A 24,939-nucleotide genomic window follows, 5' to 3' on the forward strand; every position below is an offset into this window, starting at 1 on the left:
AAAAATCATCATTCATTGCTTCATTAAATAACTGGGAAAATAATATAGCAGAGAGAGGGAAAATCTGGGATCAACTTAGAATTCTTCCTAGAATATGATATGAAAGCAGTTTCTGTTCGGTTCTGAAATATGATTTATCTTCTTATTTTGATACACTATAGTAAAATAAGTATAACTGAATCTTCTGTCTATTGCATGTTTCATTAATTCTAGTGAAATCAAAACTCCTCATACTACATAAACATAGGAAGATAGTAAATGGGGGAGTGGTTGCTCAAGACAGTTGTCTGTAGTTTTGATTCAAAACTTTTACAGTATATTAAGGACCCTCGTGTATATTAAGGACCCTCACATCATTATTTGATAATGTTCTAGATTTTATTCAGTTAGTTTCCAATGCCTTGGATGCATCCTTCATGAAATAAATGGTCAGTGTAATGACCTTAGGTTGATGATGACATCAAACAAACGTTCCTTTCCTCTTCAATGAAAGGTGTCACCTAAAGTGTCATTTAAGGGAGTGGAGGGAGAAAGGACTCATGAAAAAATCAAGTCAACAACATGTTGGGGCACATGAGAAAAAATGGAGTTAACATTATTGATGATTAAAAGGAGATTTCATAACATATACTCCAAGAAGTTGACTTTAAAGGAACCTTTCTTTGTCTAGTACATAAATTTTTCAAATGTAGCACTTTATTTTAGACAGTCATTAAGTTAAGCCTCAGAACAGATATTCCTCTAATTGGATTGTATTCATTTTTTAACGTTATCCAAGGCTTAGAATTTATCAACTACTTTCTTTCCCCAGACGTAAAATTTCACTGGTTTAAATAACTCGGATTTGTTTCTGCTCTAATTAAAATAGAAAAAAAACCCAAAGATGTATTCCCACTAAATCAAATGCATAAGATGTTTGAAAAAATACTGTAGTAAAGTAAAAGTTTCTAAGTGCAACATTATTTTAATTTAATGAACATTGAAAGCAACATCTTCTCAAAGGATCTTGGAACTTATAATGAACCCCAGTTGTAACAAGGTGTGTGAGTTAGAAATAAATTGTTGAGGTGAGTAGCTTAAAAGGAAGTATTTCACAGGAGCTCTCATATACTTTGACACATAGAGAAATCAAATTCATAATAAATACTGTAGTATATATTATGATGTAGTATAGTGGATATATCCTTATACCTAATAGCCATGGGAAACTGGATAGGTGTGACTGAGATAATTTGCAAACATGCGTGGAGACATTAAGAAAGATGAATTAATTAATAAGGTTCCCCAAACATGTATACCATCTCAACAGATTTCTTATATGCAAGAGTTTGTTATAGATTTACATTTATGAAGCATAAAATGTAGAGTTCTCTCTATATCAAGGGCATAAAGAAAAATGAACATAATTTAACATTCCTCTGCATCTTAACCTTTCTGCATTGCACCTAGAAGATTGTATGTGAGGTTTGTTGTTTGTGTGTTTTGCCAGTATTGAGGCTTGAACTCAGTTTCTGAGTACTGTTCCTGATCTTTTTTGCTCAAGACTTGTGCTCTACCATTTGAGCCACAGTTGTATTTCTAGCTTTTTGTGGGGGGAGGGGGGAGGGAGTAATTTATTGTAGACAAGAATTTCACAGACTTTCCTGCTCAGTTTGGCTTCAAAACTCTGTCCTCAGATCTCAGCCTTTTACGTAGCTAAGATTACAGACATGAGTTATCCACACCTGGCTTGTTTTGTTTATTTCCTAGAAGTGAAATTCTAGTTGGCTCTGTGGTTAAAATATAGTATGTGAAACCTGTAAAAGAACACATTACACTATATGTAAGCTGGGTTAATTTACAAAAACCATGTATTGATGTTAGTGCATGATTTCACGTTTGACTTCCTAATACCATTTCATTCATCACCGCTAATCCTCAAATTTCATACTAAAGAAATAATGGAAAGGTAAGCATAACAGAAGCCAGGGATTCTCTTTCATTAATGAAAACACATGAAATTGTACAGGAAGCCAAAGATTCTAGCTGTAAGATGTGATGATGCTTTGGGACTTCCGAGGTACTTCTCTTTTCTTTCAATATTTTCTTTAACTATAACTCAAGGTGAAGCTACTTATGCAGATGGAAAATATGGTTACATTTTTTTGTGGGTGTGTATCAGAGAAAACAGTATTTAGTTTTTGGAAAGTTTGAGGGTATCAGGTTGAATCCAAAATTTTGATCTATTGTTTTCTTCTATATACTAGACTTCAGGATGCCTTTGAAATATAAAAAAAATATTATGGCTATTTCTATATTCAGCAAATAACAAGAAACCACAGTGGAGCTAGAAACTTTTACAAAAATGCATTAAAGGTTTGGAAAAGTGTAGCTTTCATCAAATATTAAAAGAATAAGATTGTTCAGCCAAAAAGAAAATAGAAGGGAGATTTAATAATAGGTTTTATATACTCTGAATTACTATGAAGAAGAAATAAGGTTTTTTCCCTAATACACCATTTTTGCCTTGATGTAAAGGTAGCATTAGGTTAAATGAATAATGAACTTCCTTAATCAAACAGAGTTATCATGGGAGAGTCCTTCATTAGTGAACTTTAATAATAATTTTATACAATTTCAATTATTTCAGTTTATCTTCTAGAGAATTCAAATATGAAACTCCTAATGAACATAATTATAATGAGTAATGCATAGATAAATCTCAAAAATTACTGATTGGGAATATGAGCATTATAGAAATAAAATATTCTGTGATGGAGTTGCTAGAATGTGAGTGAACCCCACGTGATTGACTTGATCAATCTCTGATAATTTTCCCAACAAGGAAACAGTCCAATTAGTACAAAAGCTCAGTAGAGAATAAGCTAGAATAACAGAATTAGATCATGCTCACTCTAGCAAAGCACAGGGACTGAATCTTGTGACAATAGGGTATTTGTGTCTGACTAAAACTTCAATTTATGTTGAATTATTTAATGAAAACTTTTCATATGATGTTTTGGGAACAGTCAAATCTGTGGTAAAGTTCAAAACAAGTTGCAAGGAGCTGTCCTGCTTCAATCAATTATATTCAAAATTCTTATCAGTTTACAGTGTGGATTATACATGTGCAAATAACAATATATTTTATATGTTACATATACATCATATATTTACAATATATTAATTATATTAATATACATAGTGTTATAGTATAAATTAGACACATCTTATGAATATATTCAAAACATATATTTATGACATGTATATAATATATGTGTGAATATTTTAATATAATGTACAAATACACTATAAATTAATCAATTTCAAAATATATTTCATATATTTCTTCATAATGCTTAGACTTGCAATATTTCAACACAAATGTATTAAATTACATTCTCCTACATAGCCCAATACAATAAGTTTATACAATAAAATTAAAAGTAGCTCTAGTATAATTTAAAATTAATTCTATATTTCCATATGTTCTTTTGTTTCCCAGATGTCTCTGTCTGAACTTTGAATTTTTTTAAATTTTAAAATAACTATAAACACATAGCAGTTTTTAAATTAGGAAGCCTCAAAATATATCCTTTTCCTTTGATGTTGTACATAACATTACTATAGTACTCCTAAGAAAATTTGAAAATTAATGTGGAAGAAAATGAGGGAGCAGGTAACATCGTTCAAAAAGAAATATACTCATGACCCGATGTATGCAATGTAATAACCCCTCTATATGTAACCTTTTCAATAAAATTTAAATAAAAACATAGGTAACAAACCTTGAAAATTAAAAGCAGTGTGATATTGTGTTCCCACTCCTATAATTTTTACCAACAATGAAAAACTATAAGATGGTCCTCACAAAAATTTGTGACATAGGTATTGTTATCAGTTCACAGATAAAAGAAGTGAAAAAAGAAAGTTTAATAGAGATAGTTAATGGTGATATTTTAAAGATTATTTGTATTTTAAGTTTACATACTTTTTAATTTAGCTTCCTGTTATACCACTCATGTCTTCCTGTTATCTAATGGGTGAAAGGGAGTAAATTACAATCATAATGATATAACTATAATTCCAATAGTTTATCTTTATTACCTCAGAGTAAGTTGGAGCTAGAACTTCCAGAATCTTTTTAATATGCAATATAAAAATCATTAGTAGTTAGCAAAATTTAGTTTCTTATATCACATTAATTTATTGACAAAATCCTCTTGTACTGTATGGCTATATAAATGACATTAGTCAATACTGCTTAAAAGGCTCAATTATGTAGTAACAAACATACACATATATACACATGCATATACACTTAAGGGAGGAAACTGAGCCTCATAAAAGAAGTTAGGGAATTTCTACATGTCACTGTTTTTAAGTTCCACTAAAATATGTTAACTACATTATGCTTCTTGGTAAATAATCAATAAATATTTGTGCATGAATTCAAATAACTTCAGGTTCAGCCAATTTTTGATGGTTGGACTATTATAACAAACCCTTGACATTCTTAGGGGATATATATTGAAATAATTTTGAATCTTAAAACTTGTAAATTTGAGTATAATGTTACATTTCCCATCAAAAACAGTAAAATATAATTGAATAAGTGTAAGTGATCACTTGGTACCATGAAATATTTAACATATATAAAACTATTTTTTTTTCTGAAAAATGAACACTTTAGGGAATGGTTTTACTTTTTTTCTTCATTATTAGAGTGTATGCTATATAACAGATCCAAGCCACTGAAGAATTTGACAATTTATCTTTTTGATTTAAATAAACTGTTCTATTTTCATGGTAAGAACCATAACTATTTGGTTTTTAAAATTTTTTAACATAATCTCTTCATCACTTCCTAGCTCTGACATATCTCTTTAGAAATCACTTATGCTTCCTTTCTCTTCAAGAGAGAAAAAATACAATGACCATTGCATTCTAGACAGTATGGGTTCTATGAAAGTAATTCTAAAGTGAGAATTCCCTATTTTCATCTAAAAATATTGACAGGCTTTATATGTGAAAGTAGGTCAAGGATTGAGATTAGTTTTTTTTGGATTAAGATAAAATTTAGTGGTCTGGTCCCAATGTCTTTGTACCCCTTCTGTCACTATGTTGAAATGAAATCATCAATGTGATAGTATTGCAAAGTAATATATTTGGGAGGTGATTCAGTCATCCATGAGATCAGTGCACTTTAAAATAAGTTAAGCAGTGGAGCGTCTGTGGCTCACACCTGTAATCCCAGCTACTTGAGAGGCTGACATCTGAGGATCAAAGTTCAAAGCCAGCCCGGGCAGGAAAATCTTTGAGACTCTTATCTCCAATTAACCACCAGAAAACCGGAACTGTTGCTGTGGCTCAAGTGGTAGAGTGCTAGCCTGGAGCTGAAGAGCTCAGGGACAGTTCAAGCCCCAAGACTAAATAAAATAAATAAAATAAAATAAAATATATTAACGTAAGTATGATATGTGAAAGGGAAAACTCAAATGCTGCAATTCCTTAGAAGAACTAACTCATAGATCAAATAATTGAATACCAAGAAACTGGTTTTTGAAAGTTATGTGGAAGGAAGTAGAAGATGTAAAGGGGACAGGGAATGCAGTCATAATATTAAATGTATACCCTATGAAATTAAGAAAATTCAGGAGAGGATTTGGATTGGGAAGGAAAAGGGAGAATAGTGAAAGCACTCATATTGATCAAGATGCATCTTTCTTATCAATTGATTTGTTGAATCACTGTTAATTTGTACAACTAATTAAAATAATAAATATAATTAATAATAAAATGTAAAAATCTAGAAAAAAGAAAAAATGAAATATCAGAAAGCTTCCTTATTCCTCCCACTGTGAGATAACACAGTTATGACACCGTGAGAACCAAGGAAAAGTGTAGCCCCCGAGTTTCTAGAAACAATAGGGCTTGTAAAATTTACTTTTAACTTCTATAACTTAATTTTGGTGACTCCATGCTAGAGGGTTGCACACCCACATATGAGACTAATTCCTCATAGTTTGACATTTAAAGTATATATATGTAGTCCTTGTTCCTCTCTGTATCTAGGTAGCAACCATAGTAACGGGTTGTAAAAATGATCAAAGTAATAGATTATAGAAATAATCATACTAGTAGTTACAGAAATGCCATGGTTACTGTCAAGTTAGTCCTGGACAGTTTTAGCCTGCTTATGATTGTTTAGTTGATTTGGAAACATGGTAACAATTGTTAAAATAAAGTTGATATTAAGTCAGCCTATCCACGAAATTCTACTTCTGTAAATGGCTTGCTTAACCTGTTTGTGACTTGCTCTACCCCTGCATTAACCCCTTGCGTCTGTGCTATGTGACCACCTGCTGTAGCATACACAGCTTCCACCTTTAAAAATCCAGCCCTGCGGTGCTTCATTGCTGCTCTCTATCATCCAGATGGTGGAGAGCAGACGCTGTGCACAGCTACATAAAGACTCCTAGCCCTGAGTGTGCTGGTGACTTTCTTGTCGTGGGTGTGAGTCCTGGGTGATGGGGATACTGCAGACTCCATATGGAAATTAGAAAGTAGATTACCACCAGATCCAGATTCTTACTTTGATTGCAAAGTTTGTAGAGATTAGAATAGGGGAAAATATATTTCCATTTTGACTATATACGTATAATATTGTGTTAGGGCAGGTGGAATGGACTAAAATACCAGCCTTATAAAAAAGAGAATTAACAGGTGAAGGATAAAGAGAAAATACAGCAAAAGGTGAAAGGTGGAACTACTATAGTTTGTGGGGAATACATAATCACTGAATGTCCAAATGCTCATTTACATTAATAACTCCTAACTTAAAATAACAAGTTATTTTCTGTGTGGTTCAATAATATGACCCTTTATTCATTACTTTAAAGACTCCACACACAATAGTGCTGTGCTAGTGTTTGCTTTGTGGTTAACTTTGATTCATTAGCAAAGTACCTAAAGAGTATGGAAAAATATAGAGCAGAGAAGACAATTTTATTATATCTAAATGACAATAAAATTACAACCCAGTCCTGAAATTTTTTGAAAATCTTCATAGAGACATTTGCCTTTCCATAGAAATATCAGTCTTCAGGTTTATTTAAAGAATGTATTTTTTTTCCTTAAAGCACTCAAAGTGAGTGATTGATAATGTAGAGATAATGTATATAAGACCAGCAACTCTAGTTGAGAATGTAGATGTTAATTTGTTCACTAAACTTGTTCATTAAAAGACTCACTGTTGGATGCAATCCCTATGGTACATATGACTCAGATTCCTGAAAAAACAGATTGAGAAAACACAAATGTACTGATAAAATCATCAGTGTGAAATCCAAAGTTTCAGGAATCTATCATAAAATTACACCAACCTGTAGGGTATCATTGAACAATTCTGAAAAATTATTCTTATTCTTGTCTGTATCCTAAGTCAGTAATGTGCTTGACTTATGTTAGGATGCAAATAATACCTTGAATAAATGAGTGTGTATCATAGTTTAATGAATTATATTGGTTTTTCATGATATAAAACATATTGTGACAGGAAAAAACATAAGGTAAAATGATAAATTATTTTGAGATTTAGCAAGTACTAAATGGGTTTAACTGGCTGGGATGTAGCTCAGTGGCAAAGCACTTGCCTAGCAAGTGCAATGTCCTGGGTTTGATCCCCAGTACCAAAAAAGAAAAGACAAAAAAAAATACAGTTAAATGAGTTTAACAAGGAAATGATTGATAAAGAGGATTATATAAAGTGCTGGACTTTTGTTCATTTAAATTATTATCATTGTTATTATTATTATCATTATTAGCCATCGTGGTGCTTGAACTCAGGGCCTGGGCGCTGTCCTTGAGCTTTTATGCTAAAGGCTAGTGCTCTATAATATTGAACCGTAACGCCACTTATGGCTTTCTGGGGGTTAATTGGATGTAAGAGTCTAACGTATTTTCCTTTCTGGGCTGGTTTTGAACCACAATTTTCAGATGTCAGACTCCTGAGTAGTTAAGATTACAGATGTGAGTCACCAGTGCTCATTCAACTTTTGTTCATTTTATGTTTTAATGATAAAAACATACCAAATTTGATGGTGAACAAAAGGAAAACCATCACGGCATATGGAAAGTTGAATTTTCTTCACAAGCTAAATTGCTGTTTTAATTACAAAGAGAGGACAGCTAATATCGTAAATATCAATAACACATTTATGCTATAGAGCAAAAACAGAAGTGTCTCCTATGTTTAAATATGGACCACACAAAATACAGAGACAACATGGAAATTAAATAATCACCCTCCTTAGGATAAACTATTTTTCATTTCTTTAAAACATGTTAACTATATTCTTTCTTTAGCTATTTCATCTTTAAAACTCACACATAATATACCATCAGTCATCAGATCTATTTTCTTCTCTTTTAAATCAATTTTATTCTTTTCTGGACCTTTCCTAGAATTTGTGTCTCCTATGTGTACATAAGTGCCTTTAACTAGCATAAAATGGTCAGATTCTAAGGTAGGACATTCAATGTCATTGTCACAATGACTTTTGAATCATAGTAGAAATGTTACTGGTAGGTATCCAGTTACGTACGAAAACTTTTTTCACAATAATTACAGAACATGTTCTAATAAAATTCATCCTGTGTGGACCCAATGATCTGATTTATCATGATATTTTCAAATTGCAGTTGTGCCTTCCAAAAGGGTGGAAACTTTCAATATGTATTAAAGTTTGGAGGGCTCACTATTAAATTCTTTGCCATAACGGTAAGTAAAGATACCAAATGCATCAGCCCATTAAAACATTATATAACCACTAAAATGTATTTTATGTCCCCCATCCATTCACCTATCTTTTAAAAAATTTCTACTCAGAGTGTAATAATTGCTAACAATTTTTGTTTGTGATAAAAATGTGTGGAAAATAATTTTTAAAAACCCTAACAAAACCAGTATATAGCATAATTTTCCAGGTGATAAAATGAGACTCATTAGTCTATTGTTACTTGGAAATAATGTCTTTCTTTCAGATATATCAGCTCTAAATTTATTCATACAAATGCTGTAGAATTACAGGATTAAAAAATAGCTTGTGGGTTTCCTGGGATACTTGCCAATACGTAACCAAAATTGACAGTTATCAGTGTTCCTTGATACAAATTAACTGACTTCCTATTTATTCTAATTCAGACACAGAACAGAATGAATGAATGTATTTCTTTCTGTATTTGTTTCAATAATAGTTTATCTTTGCTGACCCAATTAATATCATTAAGATCAGTTTCTCTCATTTAATGTGACATTTTACAGGATATCAGTAGCACTCAGATAAATAAAAATTCCCACTTCCTTATTTAGATCAAATAATCATCTTCAACATGAAGTCTTTGCAGATCAGAGTTATTGTGCAGATATAATTAGGTCATTTTGACTAGAGTTGTTTCAGATAGCTTGGGATAATTGAGTTATTGAATTTGAAGTAATATATGTCCATACATGCAGCCAAAAAGTATATTATATCAATATAGAAGTCAGTTTTCTTTTTGCTCCCAAGGAATAATCTTTCAACCATTTTTCGAACCCTAATATATTCATACATTTTCATAGGAGTCTTATACAAGATATTTTCTATATCATTAATTCAAAGGGAAAAATAATATAATTTCAAAACAACTTTGTTTTCACAAAACATGGCTAGTGAAAGAATTCTAAAAGGAAAATATGTAATCAAAAGAACTGAGAGGCATTTTATATTCAATTTTTGGAGTTGGAACAAAGCAAAATAAAGTGTTGTGCATTTATCTTCAGATCGAGTCTCTGATATTTGTCCTGGGGAAATAGAGGGCAAAAACTGGGCTGCAATGTCACCAATGACTTTTGGAAGTTTTCACTTCATAATCCATTCTGTTTGTCAGATCATATATCTTTTCTGATGTTGATAAGTATGAATCTGACCTGATACATTCCTTGAAATTATATGTGTAACCTGCTGGAACTTTTTTATATCAGAAGATAGTTTTTATTATGTGTATTATTTCCCAATACTATAATCATAATAATTTATGTAGTATGAAAAGAATGCATAGTTTTCTTCCTTCAAGAGAGGAAATGTCAACATGTAAGAAATGAATGTTAAACTGCTGTATTTTGGGCATCTGAATTCCTCATTGTGAGCCAGTGATGTAGACCACCATTTTATGCTGTTTCTCATTGATCACCAAGAACAGCCTTTTGCATACAAAATGCCCCTTACAGATTTTCACTACTCTAGTCCCTGAAAAATGATGAGGAATTTCTTCTAGCTCTACAAGAAAAGCTGCAGCTAGACAAAGAGAACAGATCGGTGCCCAGGAAACGCAGCATCAGAAATTAGAATAATCTGAGGAAGCAGCAGAAAGTCACTCTAGTGCTGATGACAAAAGTCAGGCTGTACAGATATTCACTACCTGAGAGTTTGGCAACCTATGAAATTGACTGTTCTCAGTTCTAGGCACACAATGAAACCTTATGAGGAGGACTGAAAAATACTGGCATTTGTCATCTACCATATTCCAACAAATTAGATGCTATGCAGGGTATTCTCCAAGTAGCCTTAGCTGCACTTCGGCCTATCATTACTGACATTTCATATTCTCTGAAGAACTATGTCCTACCAATATAATTAAATGTTTCTACATACTTCTGGAATTTGCCTTTATGACATAGTACATAAAAAGCACTATGCTTTGCCACTATGACGTCTCATATTTAGCATTTATAAAAACTACCTTGTGTTCTATTAAATGTATCAATGCATCTACCAACATTTACTGCTGTTGGACACCCGGACTTTTATTGTCAATGATTACCAAAGTAATTGTTGAGGATTTATAATCCCGGCTATAAAGGATGTAGAGGCCGGAAAGTTTCATGTTCAAAACCAACATAAGCCAAGTTAGTGAGACCCTATTTTTAAAAAGGAACTATAAATGGCTTTTAGACATAGATGATTATTTTTCTGTCCTGCACATGGTCCTAGATTAATGATTACCATGTAGTGTAATCATGTAGTTAGTATTTACTTTTCGTTATGTATTAAAATAATCAAACAATTATTTAACGTATATACAAAGATACATGTAAGCTGTAACTCATGTTACTATTTTTGTATTAGAAGATTCAGAATCTTCATGATTCTATATTCTTAGTAAGTCTTTAAATAATTCCTTATGGATATGGGTAACTGAGTAGCTTAAATTCACCTGAACTACGAGCACTCTAATAGTGACTGTTTTTACTGAGCATTACCTATTACTCCAATCATCTCCCAACAGGCATCACCTTCTTTTCCCTTCAGTTCCTCAACCAGTAAATTTATGAGAAATGTGTTAGGCATTTAGCATAAATTAGGATCATATATTACATAGCCTTTTGTGAAATGGTATATTTCATACCATATTTCCAAGAATCATGTATCATTATTTTTAACTTTTTTCTTTCTTTCTTTTTTCTTTTCTTTTCTTCTTTTTTTTTGTGCCAGTCTTGGGGCTTGAATTCAAGGCCTGAGCACTGTCCTGGTTTCTTTTTGTTCAAGGCTAACACTCTACCACTTGTGACACCGCACCACTTCCTGCTTTTTCTGTTTATGTGGTGCTGAGGAATCAAACCCAGGGCTTCATTCATGCTAGGCAAGCACTCTACTGCTAAGCCACATTCCCAGCCTATTTTTTACTGTTATTGCTAAGTAATGCCATAGATATTGTATTCTGTATTTGTCCATTTCATAGTCCAAAGAATGGATACAGATTCAGTTGATTTGTGATTTTTTTTCTACTTTTGAAGATCATGCACAATGATGCAATGGATATTTATTTTCAAGGTTTCATAGGTATAAATGTTTACATTTCTTTTTCTTTTTTACATTTCTTTTGAGCATGTCTATAAGAACGATTTCTGAGTCAAATGCTATATCTTTATTTAAGCTCTGGAGAAACTGCCAGAGTTTTTAACAATTTAAAGTACCTAACTTTTTATTACCATCAATAGTGTACATGTGTTCACTCTAGTAACGTTTGATACACAATATTCAGTTTCTCCTAATAAAAGTAGTAGATCATTTTTAATCTCCTACAATCACTGTGTGAGAGAGTTCTTACTCTTTAGACCCTCATGAGTACTGAATGATATAATTTATCTTTTTACAGTTTTATAGTCAAAATACAACTCTATTTTTGTTTTAATTTTTATCTGTTTATTACCAAGATTAGACATGGTTTCATTTAACATATTATTTGTGAAATTATCTCCTCTGTGACCTTTTACAATTTTCCCTTGTGTTAATGTGAATATTTTAGGGTAATTTTGTATGAAATTATTTGACAGTCAGATATAGTGTAAGCATTTTCTTGTGTTACTTTTGACTAAACATGAAATTGAATAAAATCAATTATTTCTGAACGACTTTTGTTTGTGACCCAAAAATTATGCTTCTGTTTAGGGACATAGTGGAGTTGCTTATATATTTTGGAAATAAATTTTAACTCATTATCCTAATTTTTGTTAACTAAAGCTTTCTATTTAATATGGAATCAATGTTGATTTATATACTGAAGCAAAGATAGACATTTTTCTATCAGACAGAATTGTAAAAGTTGTAAAAGAAGTAGAATAAAAGTATGGTTCAGTTTAGATCTGAAGAAGTAGAAAATTTTAATGAGCCATAACATGTTATGTTCAACAGAGTAATTTCAATTAAACTAAATATGTACACAATGTTTTAAGATTGATTTCTTCTTCAGCAAAGCAGATCAGAAACATCAAATATTCATGATAGTTGATACTAGCCAATTTGAATAATGATTCTATGAATATGGATATATCCAACTAACCAAAATTTATTTCATCTATATCAGAAGAATTTTTCATAAAGTTATTTTTACATTCTAACTAGAAATTACTTTAGTGTAACAGAGGTAAAAGAGATAAAGCAAAAAGTGGGAATGATAAAAGTGATGATATTGTTTACTCTGCACTGCATTCCTAATCTGCTTTGTTGAATGACAACTCCTTTGTACATCTATTTAAAGATAATGAGAATATATAAAAAAATAAAATGAAAGACATTATTCTTCATCCCTCTACTCTTCTCTTATTTTATGTACCTCTCTTCCCTTGATCTCGACAAATGGACAGCACTAATCACAAGCCATTGAATTTATATAGTACTTTGTTGAATGGTAGCTACTTTGTAGAACTACTTGAAGATAAAAATGAATTTTTAAATGAAAGCCATTTCTTGTTTTTCATATAGGAAATGTGAGTTAAAGTTTCAGTCTTCAATTTTCTATTAAACCTTTTTCTTTATTGTCAAAGTGTGGTACAGAGGGGTTACAGATTCATATGTAAGGCAGTGAGTACATTTCTTGTTCAACTTGTTACCTCCTCTCTCATTTTCCTCCTCCCCCACCTCCTCCTTTCCCTCTGTCCCAAAGGGTTGTACAGTTGATTTACACCAATATGGTTTTCTAAGTATTGCTTTTGGAATGGGTTGTCTTTTTGACATTTGTCTCTCAATTCCTTCAACCTATACACAGATAATGACATTGTATGTAAAATATAATTCTGAGATTCAGTGGTGAAGATCTGTACACAATATTATATCTAAAACCTCAGTAAGTTGATATAATTACAGCATCATAATTTCATTTAATTTGAATCATTTTTTGACTCAACTAATTGGAAAAAATTCTTTTGCTAGTTTTTCTGTTGAGGTCTGTGAATATAGTATTTATATACTCACAAATTGTATATTCTAATTGTATGACATGAGGCAGAAAGGAAGATATAATTGTGAAAGTCACATGTGGAAGATAAAGTAAGAAAATCTGTCCACCCAATAAATAATATGTTATTTGAAATAAATCATGGAATTCCAGTTTCTTTTATTTTTTTTCAAATTTTTATTATCAAACTGATGTACAGAGAGGTTACAGTTTCATATGTTAGGCATTTGAAACATTTCTTGTACTGTTTGTTACCTTGTCCCTCATACCCCCCTCCCACCTCCCCCTTAGCCTTTCCCCCCCTGAGGTGTTCAGTTCACTTACACCAAACAGTTTTGCACGTATTGATTTTGTAGTTGTTTGTCTTTTTTTACCCTGTGTCTCTCAACTTTGGTATTCCCTTTCAATTTCTTAGTTCCAATACCAGTATACAGGGTTTCCAATATACTCAGATAGGATTACAGAGATAGTGTAGATACAACCACAGGAAGGTGATACAAGAACATCATCAATAATAGAAGCTACAGATACACATGGGACGTCGAAAGTAGTTACAACTGTGATATAACAATTGTCTCCATAACATGGAGTTCATTTCATTTAGCATCATCTTAGGTGTTCATAAGGGTATAGCTATTGGGCCTTGTGATGCTCTGCTATGACTTGCCTAAACCTGTACTAATTATTCCCAATAAGGGGGACCATAGAGTCCATGTTTCTTTGGGTCTGGCTCACTTCACTTAGTACAATTTTTTCCAAGTCCTTCCATTTCCTTACAAATGGGACAATAGCATTCTTTCTGATAGAGGCATAAAATTCCATGTGTATATGTACCACATTTTCCTGATCCATTCGTCTACTGAGGGGCATCTGGGTTGGTTCCAGATTCTAGCTATGACAAATTGTGCTGCAATGAACATTGTTGTGCTGGTGGCATTACTGTGATTTTGTTTGTGGTCTTTTGGATAGATACCCAAAAGTGGGGCTGCTGGGTCATAGGGGAGTTCTATATTTAGCCTTCTGAGGAATCTCCATACTGCTGGCCAGAGTGGCTGAACCAGATTACATTCCCACCAAGAATGAAGTAGGGTTCCCTTTTGGCCACATCTCCTCCAACAATTGTTATTGTTAGTTTTCTTGCTATATGACATTCCTACTGGGGTGAGATGGAATCTCAATGTTGTTTTGATGTGCATTTCTTTAATGGCCAGTGATGTAGAGCTTTTTTTCATATGTCTCCTGGCCATTCTCATTTCCTGATCAGAGAAGTCTCTTTAGCCCACTTGATGAGGGGGCTATTGGTTCTTTGTGGTTTTGTTTTGGAAGAAGGTAATTTTTTTTAGTTCTGCATATATTTTAGATATAAGGCCTTTGTCCGTTGAATGGCCGGTAAAGATCTTCTCCCAGTCTGTGGGCTTTCTGTTTATCTTGCGAGCTATGTCGTTTGCCATGCAGAAGCTCTGCAGTTTGATGCAGTCCCATTTGTCCAACCTTTCTTTGATTTGTAGCCTTTCTTGGTCTTTGTTAAGGAAGTTCCATCCTGTGCCAAGGAGCCCAAGTGTTTCTCCTACTCCTTCCTTTAGTGTTTTCAGGGTGTCTGTTTTGATTTCAAGGTCTTTAATCCATTTGGAATTGATTTTGGTGCAGGGTGATATATAAGGATCTAGTTTTAGTTTGTTGCATGTGTTGAGCCAGTTTTGCCAGCACCATTTGTTAAAGAGGCTATCTTTCTTCCACACTATTGTTTTAGCTCTTTTATCAAATATTAAGTAGGCGTAGTTCTGTGGGTTCATTTCTGGGTCTTCAATTCTGTTCCATTGGTCTTCAGGCCTGTTCCGGTGCCAATACCAAGCTGTTTTTATTACTATAGCTTTATAATACAGCTTGAAGTTGGGTATTGTAATTCCTCCAGCACTGTTCTTTCTGCTTAGGATTGTTTTTGCTATTTTAGGTCTTTTATTATTCCATATGAATTTCTGGATTGCTTCCTCTATTTCATTAACAAATTGGTGCTGGGATATTAATGGGTAGTGCATTGAATTTGTAGATAGCCTTAGGCAATATTGCTATTTTCATTATATTAATCCTCCCAATCCACGAGCGTGGGAGGTTTTCCCATTTCCTTAGTTTTGACTTAATTTCGTTTTTCAAGATTTAAAGTTCTCATCAAAGAGGTCTTTCACTTCTTTGGTTGAGGTTATTCCTAGGTATTTTATGTTTTTGGAGGCTATTGCAAAAGGAGTTGCTTTCCTGATTTCAACCTCGGTCTTCGGGTCATTAGCAAAGAGAAAGGCCGTTGATTTTTGAAGGTTTATTTTATATCCTGCAACTTTGCCAAAGTTTTGGATCAGCTCTAGTAGCTTGGGGGTAGAGTCTATGGGATTCTTTAGGTATAGGATCATGTCATCTGCGAAGAGAGAAAGTTTAACTTCATCTTTTCCTATTTGGATCCCCTTTATATTTTCTTTTTGCCTAATTTCTCTGGCTAGGAATTATAGTACTATGTTGAAGAGCAGGGGAAAGAGTGGACATTCCTGCCTTGTTCCTGATTTTAAAGGGAATGGCTTTAATTTTTCCCCATTTAGAGTTATGCTTGCTGTTGGTTTGTCATAAACTGCCTTGATTATATTCAGGAATGTTCCCTGGAATCCCAGTTTTTCCAGGGCTTTAAGCATAAATGGGTGCTGGATTTTATCGAACGCTTTTTCTGCATCCAGAGATAAAACCATGTGGTTCCTTTCCTTGCTCTGGTTGATGTGGTGGCTTGCGTATATTAAACCAACTTTGCATCCCTGGAATGAATCCAGTTTGATCGTGGTGTATGAGTTTTTTGATAACCTGTTGAAGTCGATTGGCCAGAATTTTGTTGAGAATTTTTACGTCTATGTTCATCAGGGAAATTGGTCTGTAGTCCTCTTTCCGTGATGATTCCCTGCCTGGTTTGGGGATGAGGGTTATACTGGCTTCATAGAATGAGTCTGGTAGTGTACCTTCTCTTTCAAATTCATTGAAGAGTTTGAGAAATACTGGTGTGAGTTCTGTTTTGAAGGCCTTGTAGAATTCTGCAGTGAATCCGTCTGGACCTGGGCTTTTCTTGGATGGGAGATCATTTATTGCCGTTTTTATTTCAATACTGGATATGGGTCTGTTTAGAAGGTTTAAATCGTCATGTTTGACTTTGGGGATAGGAATTTTTTCAAGGAAATCATCCATTTCTTCCTAGTTCTCGATTTGTTGGCATAAAGGTTTGCAAAATAGTCCCTTACTGTGTTTTGAATTTCGGTTATTTCTGCGGTGATGTTACCTGTTTCATTTCTTGTCTTGTTTATTTGAGTGTGCTGCCTTCGTTTTTTGGTCAGGTTTGCCAGGGGTCTGTCTATCTTGTTGATTTTTTCAAAGAACCAACTCTTTGTTTTGTTGATTCTTTTGATGGTTTTTTCGTCTCTAATTGATTTAATTCTGATTTGATTTTAATTATTTGCTTCTGTCTGTTGACGTGGGGTTTGGCTTGTTGTTCTCTCTCAAGGAAATTAAGGTGCTTCCTTAAATTATTGAGTTGCTGTTTCTCCAGTTTGTTGGTGTTTGCACTCAGAGATATAAATTTTCCTCTGAGTACTGCTTTTGCTGTGTCCCAAAGGAGCTGGTACTTTGTGTCCTCAACTTGGTTGAATTCCATAAACATTTTAATTTCCGTTTAAATTTCTTCAATGACCCTCTGATGGTTCAGCAGTGTGTTGTTTACTCTCCATGAATTGTAGGATTTTCTGTGGTGGCTGATTGAGTCGAGCTCTAATTTTATTCCATTGTGGTCTGAGAGAATGCAGGGAATGGTTTTGATACCTCTGAATTTGTACAGATTTTCTTTGTGCCCTAAGATGTGATCTATTTTGGAGAATGTTCCATGTGCTGTGGAGAAGAATGTGTATTGTGTTGTTGCTGGGTGGAATATTCTGTAGATGTCGATTAAGTCTAGTTGGTCCATGCAATTATTTAGTTCTGTGGTTTCTTTGTTCAGTTTTTGGCGTGTTGATCTGTCCAGTGGTGATAGTGGAGTGTTAAAATCCCCAACTCTCTCGGGGCTGGGGATATGGCCTAGTGGCAAGAGTGCCTGCCTCATATACATGAGGCCCTGGGTTCGATTCCCTAGCACCACATATACAGAAAAATGGCCAGAAGTGGCGCTGTGGCTCAAGTGGCAGAGTGCTAGCCTTGAGCACAAAGAAGCCAGGGACAGTGCTCAGGCCCTGAGTCAAAGCCCCAGGACTGGCCAAAAAAAAAAAAAAAATCCCCAACTCTCAATGTGTTTGGGTCTATGAGTGATTTTAGAGTCAGTAGTGTTTGTTTGATGATGTTGGGTGCTCCTGCATTTGGTGTGTAGATATTTAGAATGGTCATATCTTCCTGTAGGAGAGATCCCTTTACTAGTATGTAGTAACCTTCTTTGTCTCTTCTTACCTTTTTAAATTTGAAGTCAATTTTGTCTGATAGTAGGATTACAACTCCAGCCTGCTTATGGGGGCCATTTGCTTGATAGATTTGATTCCAGCCTTTCACTTTTAGAAGATGTTTACTTTTGCTGGATAGATGTGTCTCTTGGAGGCAGCACAAAGATATATCTTGATTTTTGATCCAACTTATGAGCCTATGTCGTTTTATTGGAGAATTAAGTCCATTAATGTTGAGAGTTAGGATTGAGAGGTGATCGTTTGTTCCTTTCATTATCACTATCTTGAGTAAAGCTGTGTCTTCCCACTTCTTGATCTGATGTTTACTATTTAGGGTTCATTTCTCTGTCTGTATTGGGATCTTGATAATTTTCCCTGTATAGTACATCTTTGAAGATTTTCTGTAAAGCTGTTTTGGTGGAGATATATTGTTTCAGTTTTTCCTTACTGTGGAAGACTTTTATTTGACCTTTGGCTATGAATGAGAGTTTGGTTGGGTACAGAATTCTTGGTTGGTAGTTATTTTTATTTAGTGTTTTTTATACTTCATTCCAGGCTCTCCTTGCTTTCATGGTCTCTGCTGAGAAGTCTGGGGTAATTCTGATTGCTTTTCCTTTATATGTGATTGTTTTCTTCTCCCTAACAGCTTTGAGTATTTTTTCCTTGCACTCTACTGAACCTGTTTTGATCACTATATGTTGGTGGGATGTCCTATTCTGGTCTGGTCGGTTTGGGGTTCTAAATGCTTCTTGTATCTCTATAGGCCTTTCCTTCTGGATATTTGGGATGTTCTCAGCTAATATTTTGTTAAATAGGTTGCCTATCCCATTAACCTCTTTCTCCAAGTTTTCCTCAATACCTATTATCCTTAAATTGGGCTTCCTGATCGTGTCTTGAATCTCCTGTAGCGATCTGTTTTGTTGATTGGACTGGATTTGTATTGATTTTTGATCTTTCTCCATAGAATCTAAGCAATCTTCAGCTTCTGAAATTCACTCCTCTGCTTCAGTTAGTCAGGACTGTAAGCTAGGTACTTGATTTTGAATCTCTTTTCTTTCTGACTTGTCTTTCCTGATGATTTCCATGTCATTTCTTAGGTCTTGTATGGACTTCTTTACTTCATTAACTTCATTACTTTGGTTTTGAGTCTTGTCTCTTAAATCTTTAAGCTGGTTAGTTATCTTTTCATTTGACTCTTGAAGTTCATTTATCTTTCTATTGTGGATGCCATGAAATTCTCCATTAATTGTTGCTTTGCCTCCTCTCACTCTAGAACAATTGACTGAAGAGTTTCAAACTTTTCATTTATCATGTTTATCAGTAGACTTTGTAGAGCATTTTGGGGGTTCTCTTCTATGTCTTTGATTGACTGCTCTGCTCCCTGCTTATTTTGAGTGGGGGATTAGACTGCATTGTTTGCCATCTTTTTTGTGTTCCTTCTGCCCATTTGGACTGGGAATGCCAATCTACAAGCACCTATGAGCACCATTTAAGACCCAAAGCAGCCCTTACCAAGCACTGTTGTGTAAATTTTACGTGTTCACAGTTATATACAGATACCCAGTATACCTGTCTATAAAATTAGATTTGGTGTTCCCAAAGAATACAATTTCAATATAGCAACCAATCCTCGGCCCTGTAATCAGTTACTTATTTACTGTTACAACCCTATAAGCAATTCTTGTTTTTATATTAAATTCTTTTAGGACTGGCTTTCTCTATGAACCCCTTTGATTCACTCAGATTAAGCTGGGATACCCTCTATCCAATAACCAGGAGGCAATGGAACCTGGAGGTCCAGGCAGTAAGTCAGGAGGGTAAGTTGGAGGTAGTAATGAGAGTAGAGTAAAATGTATTGGGGAGTGGGGGTGGTGGTTTTGGTTTAGTTTCAGTGACGTGGAAATGTGGAGAAGAGTAGACTCAGTAGAAAGAACAAGGTTAAAATGATTGACAATGGGGAGTTATCAGAAAAGAGTGGAGCTGTTATTCATAGGAAAGTAATTTTTAGAGAAAGAGAACGCAAAGAGAGAAATAAAGTAAAGATAGTGGAAGACAGATGCGCAAAACAGAGAAATCTTATTTAAAAAAGAAAAAAAGAAAAAGAAAAAAAAAAACAGAAAAGGAACAACCCAAACAAACAGCAAAGAAAAAAAACTTGATAAAACAAACAGGTAAAAATGGAAAAGAAAACAAACAATCAAACAAAAAAAAAACTGACGATTTTTCAGAAGTGGAAAAAAAAAATGGCTTCCTCCTTGTTTGGGTGGTATTTCCCAGTCTCTGGTTTCCTCGCGATGGTCTGCAGTCTATTTTGCTGCTTGGCTGTGTTTGACTTGATTTCAGTTTGCAGGGGGTGGTTCTGTTCTGATCCTTCACGTCTGTTGGTGCAGTCCTGGGTCTCTGTGGTTTGCACAGCTTGCTGGCAGTCCTTGGCGTCCTCTGTAGTTGGGGACTTGAGGAGTCTCAGGAACCATAGCTCCTCTGTCTGCTCTGGGGCAGCTGCCTTTAATGCCTGGCTTTGAATAGGCTGTGGACTCAGCAGGGCGGGGCGCCTCTGGCCTGTTTTATCCAACTGAGAGTTGCTTGCCAGAGGGAGGCTCCTCCCTCCTGGGTGGGGCAGCCTCCTTGGTGGAGGTGGCTATGGAATGCAGCTCCTGTTCAGGCTGGGAATTGGGCTTCCTCTGTGATGGGACTGTTTAACTGTCTCAGGAACTGTTTGTTCCCCTGTCTGGTGTTTTCGTGCCACCAGGAGCTGCTCTCTGCATTTGCTTTAAATTTAGAAATTCCGGTGGGCAGGGCAGGGCACCTCTGGCTGAGCCGTGGCCCACGACACGCCTCCCGCCTGGGCAGGGGGCGTTCTCCTGGGTGGAGCTGGCTCTCACTGGTCAGTCCCTCTTGCCCTTTTCAAAGATGGCTCCTTTGACTCGCTTTCCCCAGGCCCGCTTTAGTTCCAATCTGGCCTGATCCTATGCCAGTGGCAAAGATGGTGCTTTGCTCTGGCGGTGGGGGAAGGGCTGCCTTCCAGAAGCTGCTCTGTGGGCGCGAGTGAGAATAGCTTTCGTGGGGTACTCTCGCTTTCTCTGCGATTTCAGGTGGTCCGTGCTCAGCTGCCATCTGAAGTATTTCTCCCTGGTCTCCGCTGTGTGCTTTAGCCGCGCGGAGTGCGGGTTGTTGTGCAGGGCGCTGTGTTGGCGCCGGCACTGGCGGGGCGGTGGGTCACCGCCCGGAGCTCAAATCTGTGTTTTCAGATGAGATAAGTCGATTTTTCCTTCCTGGCCAGAATCCCTGTACTGTTAGAACTTACTCTGGCTGTCTTTCTAGGAGTAAAAGTTTCTATGGGGTGAGAAAACTGCGATGTCGAAGGGAGCTCAGCTAGTGCTCTGCAGCTCCTCCGCTGTCTTCCTCCTCCAGTTTCTTTTCATATCACACTTTGAAAGACTTTTTAAAGTCAACTTATTTAATAATGTCTGTGAATTATTAATTTGGAAATGCTGAGACATAAGCCAGCTGGATTGTTTAAAATATGGAATGTGTTGGAAAGAAGAACCTTATAAAAATGTCTTGTCATAGTGTAGGGTAATATTACGCATAAGTCCTAATGATTCACAAATTCTAGCTTACTAATATTTTAGTTACATATACTCCACTCCTCTTTCCTTGTCACTGTCCACTGAGCTAAGAGTATTTCTAATTATTTCCTTCCTTCCTTCCTTCCTTCCTTCCTTCCTTCCTTCCTTCCTTCCTTCCTTCCTTCTTTGCTTTCTTTCTTTCTTTCTTTCTTTCTTTCTTTCTTTCTTTCTTTCTTTTTTTCTTTCTTTCTTTCTTTCTTTCTTTCTTTCTTTCTTTCTTTCTCTCTTTCTCTCTCTCTCTTTCTTTCTTTTTTCATTCTTTCTCTTCCCTTTCTTTCCTTCCTTCCATCCTTCCTTCCTTCCCTCCTTCCTTCCTTCCTTCCTTTCCTTCCTTTCTTTCTTTGCTACTTCCCACCCTCCCTACCTCTCTCCCTCATTTCTTTCTTTCTCCCTTCCTTCCTTCCTTCCTTCCTTCCTTCCTTCCTTCCTTCCTTCCTTCCTTCCTTCCTTCCTTCCTTCCTCTCTCTCTCTCTCTTTCTTTCCTTTTTGTGCAAGTCACACCTTCAAACCCTGAGTCACACGTCTATTCCCTAATGCTACTATCCTCTTACGCATCTGGTAATCTGATATTTGTTGTTTCAGGCTTCCAAATAATGTCTTTTTTAAGACTCTCCAACACTTCTCAGCTTGAAATTCTGAATTGTCTTTCTCTTCTTTCCTCCTTCCAACCTTTTTGAAGCTTAGTACAACAGTACATTTTGTAATTTTTGAACTCATCACACTCTATCCTTTGTGAGTGATCAGGAGAAATTTCACTGCAATATTTTTTAATTTCCTGAAAATCAAGTTTTAGATATATGGAACACTATTGAAATATATGTCAGCAGTTGCTGCAGTCAACAAAGGAACTGAAGGCTATTAGAAAAACACAGTCAGGACGATTTAGCCCAATGCCTTCTTGAAATATATATTGATACCTACTTTTACTTCTTCATTCCCTCTAATATTTCAATGAGGAGCATTGGTTGTTCTCTGATTATCCTTAACTTTTGATTTAGTAAGACTTTTTTTCTTTTTTAAAAATAAAATTGATTTCATACTTACTCCTGTTGTCCAAGGAACTAGCTGAATGCCAGGACCTGAATAATCTGTTCTATTATGCTGATTCAAATGTTTGGAAAATAATAAAACGAATATTTGCTTTTTTCAGGTAAATTAAGTATCTTTTTTTCTGAATAATTACTTATTTATTGTCAAAGTGATGTACAGAGGGGTTACAGTTTCATACGTAAGGTAGTGGGTACATTTCTTGTATATCCATTTAATACCAACATCATTTAACTATTTGAAAATAAATGGATGACACTGAAAACAAAGATGTGCAAAATTACAACAGAGATAAAACATCCTTTGTAGTTTTTCCATGATTTGGATTCAGATCCATCATTGCATACATGGAACATACAAAGTTTATGAGAAGTGAGACAGAGGCAATGCACCAGGATCTTCCAGGTTATGTCTATGTCTATTCTACTGCAGGGCAAATTCCTCAGTCCTTCATGTGGAAATCCATGGCCACCTATACGAAGAGGATTCTTTTTTGTGGGGGCAGGGGGTTTCTTTATGTGTCTAGTTTCACTTGATTGAATGCCAAGGTTTTCTTAATTTACCAAGAGTTCGGGGGGTGGGGGGATCTGAGTATATTTTGAGGGTTTTTATGTAGGCAGATGACTCAGTGTGAACAAGCTTGTTTGCAGAATTGCAAACTCTTGAGTGGTGACATGCATCCGAATCTTTGGTGACCCACACATGATGGGGGATTTGATATGACACGAAGGACAGGATTTCAGTCACAGTAAAGTGTGTAAGGAGGGACAGGAGTGTCATTGGAATACTACAAAGGGCCCATGAATCAGATTTACATATATAGTTTGATAGTGACTTCACAGTAGTTGATACCGAATGACTTATTTAAGAAAGAGAATATTGAGAATTGTAATTTTAGAACCAAGGCAGGCACACGATGTAATCAAATAAGAAGCAAATGGAGAAAGGTAATTGTATAAATATCTGAAAAACATGTTGACAGTATGAGGAAAGAAAAATGTGTTCTTGTGTGAGAATGTGCACTCTGAGATGGTCCAAAGTTCTCTAATATATTGCATTGGCAGACACAGGATGAATGTGAGACAGGGATATGTTTGAAAGCTTCATGAAACATGGGGCACTTGTAGTCCTTCTTTAAATTTATATTTTTGTGGGGGTATTTTTTCCTTTTCCCCTTTTGTCCCTGTGTTTGATTTCTGTACTTTTCGTCATGTTTATCTGTTTGGAGGAGGCCAAGAAGGGAAGCACAGAAATGTTGGGACAATGAGTGAACTAATTCAACAGTGATACTAGACACTATGTTGGAAAAGAACGATACAACTTGGGGAAGAGGAGAAGAAAAAACTAGTAGAAAATGAGGAAGAAATATATTCAATACTTGGCTTATGTAAGTGTAACACCTCTCTACACCACCTTTACAATAAAAATAAATAAAATAAGAAATAAAATAGAAATAAGAAGTGGCTTAATTTTTTTGTGTGTAGTGTTTGTGATAGAAGAAAAAAGAGAACATGAGAAATTGATTTTTATTTTTAAAAAAGTATCATATTGGAAACTTCCTAACCTGAATATTTTGCTTTATGGTATAATTATTTATGTTTTATTGAATTTTTGACATACAGTAAGTGCATATATTTAATTAAACTTGAATAACATTTTCAGTTCAGGAAAATATGATCTTTTAAGAAATATTAGCAAGTAAATGAATTTCTTTACTAAGAATGCAAATGGAAACTTTTGCTAAATCCATATGAAAATAAAATAGAGCCTTAATCCATGATGTGCCAAATAAATCTTCTACAGTAAATAGTGTGAGGACATTTTAAGGTTTGTCTAAAAAGTTAGCTAAAGCTATATAACAAGTAACTGTTTTATTTCATTTTATTTTTATTTAACAAACACATCTAATACTTTGTATATGTCAGGCACTGTTCCATGTACTTTATAAATATAAACACAATTAATCACTTTAACAACTCTCTGCAGTGGAAATTATTCTTATCCACGTTTTTACAAATGAGAACATTAAAGCTGAGAGAGATTTTATGTAGTTTGTTGAGGGC

Source organism: Perognathus longimembris, chromosome 28, assembly GCF_023159225.1.
Source record: "Perognathus longimembris pacificus isolate PPM17 chromosome 28, ASM2315922v1, whole genome shotgun sequence".
NCBI lineage: Eukaryota > Metazoa > Chordata > Mammalia > Rodentia > Heteromyidae > Perognathus > Perognathus longimembris.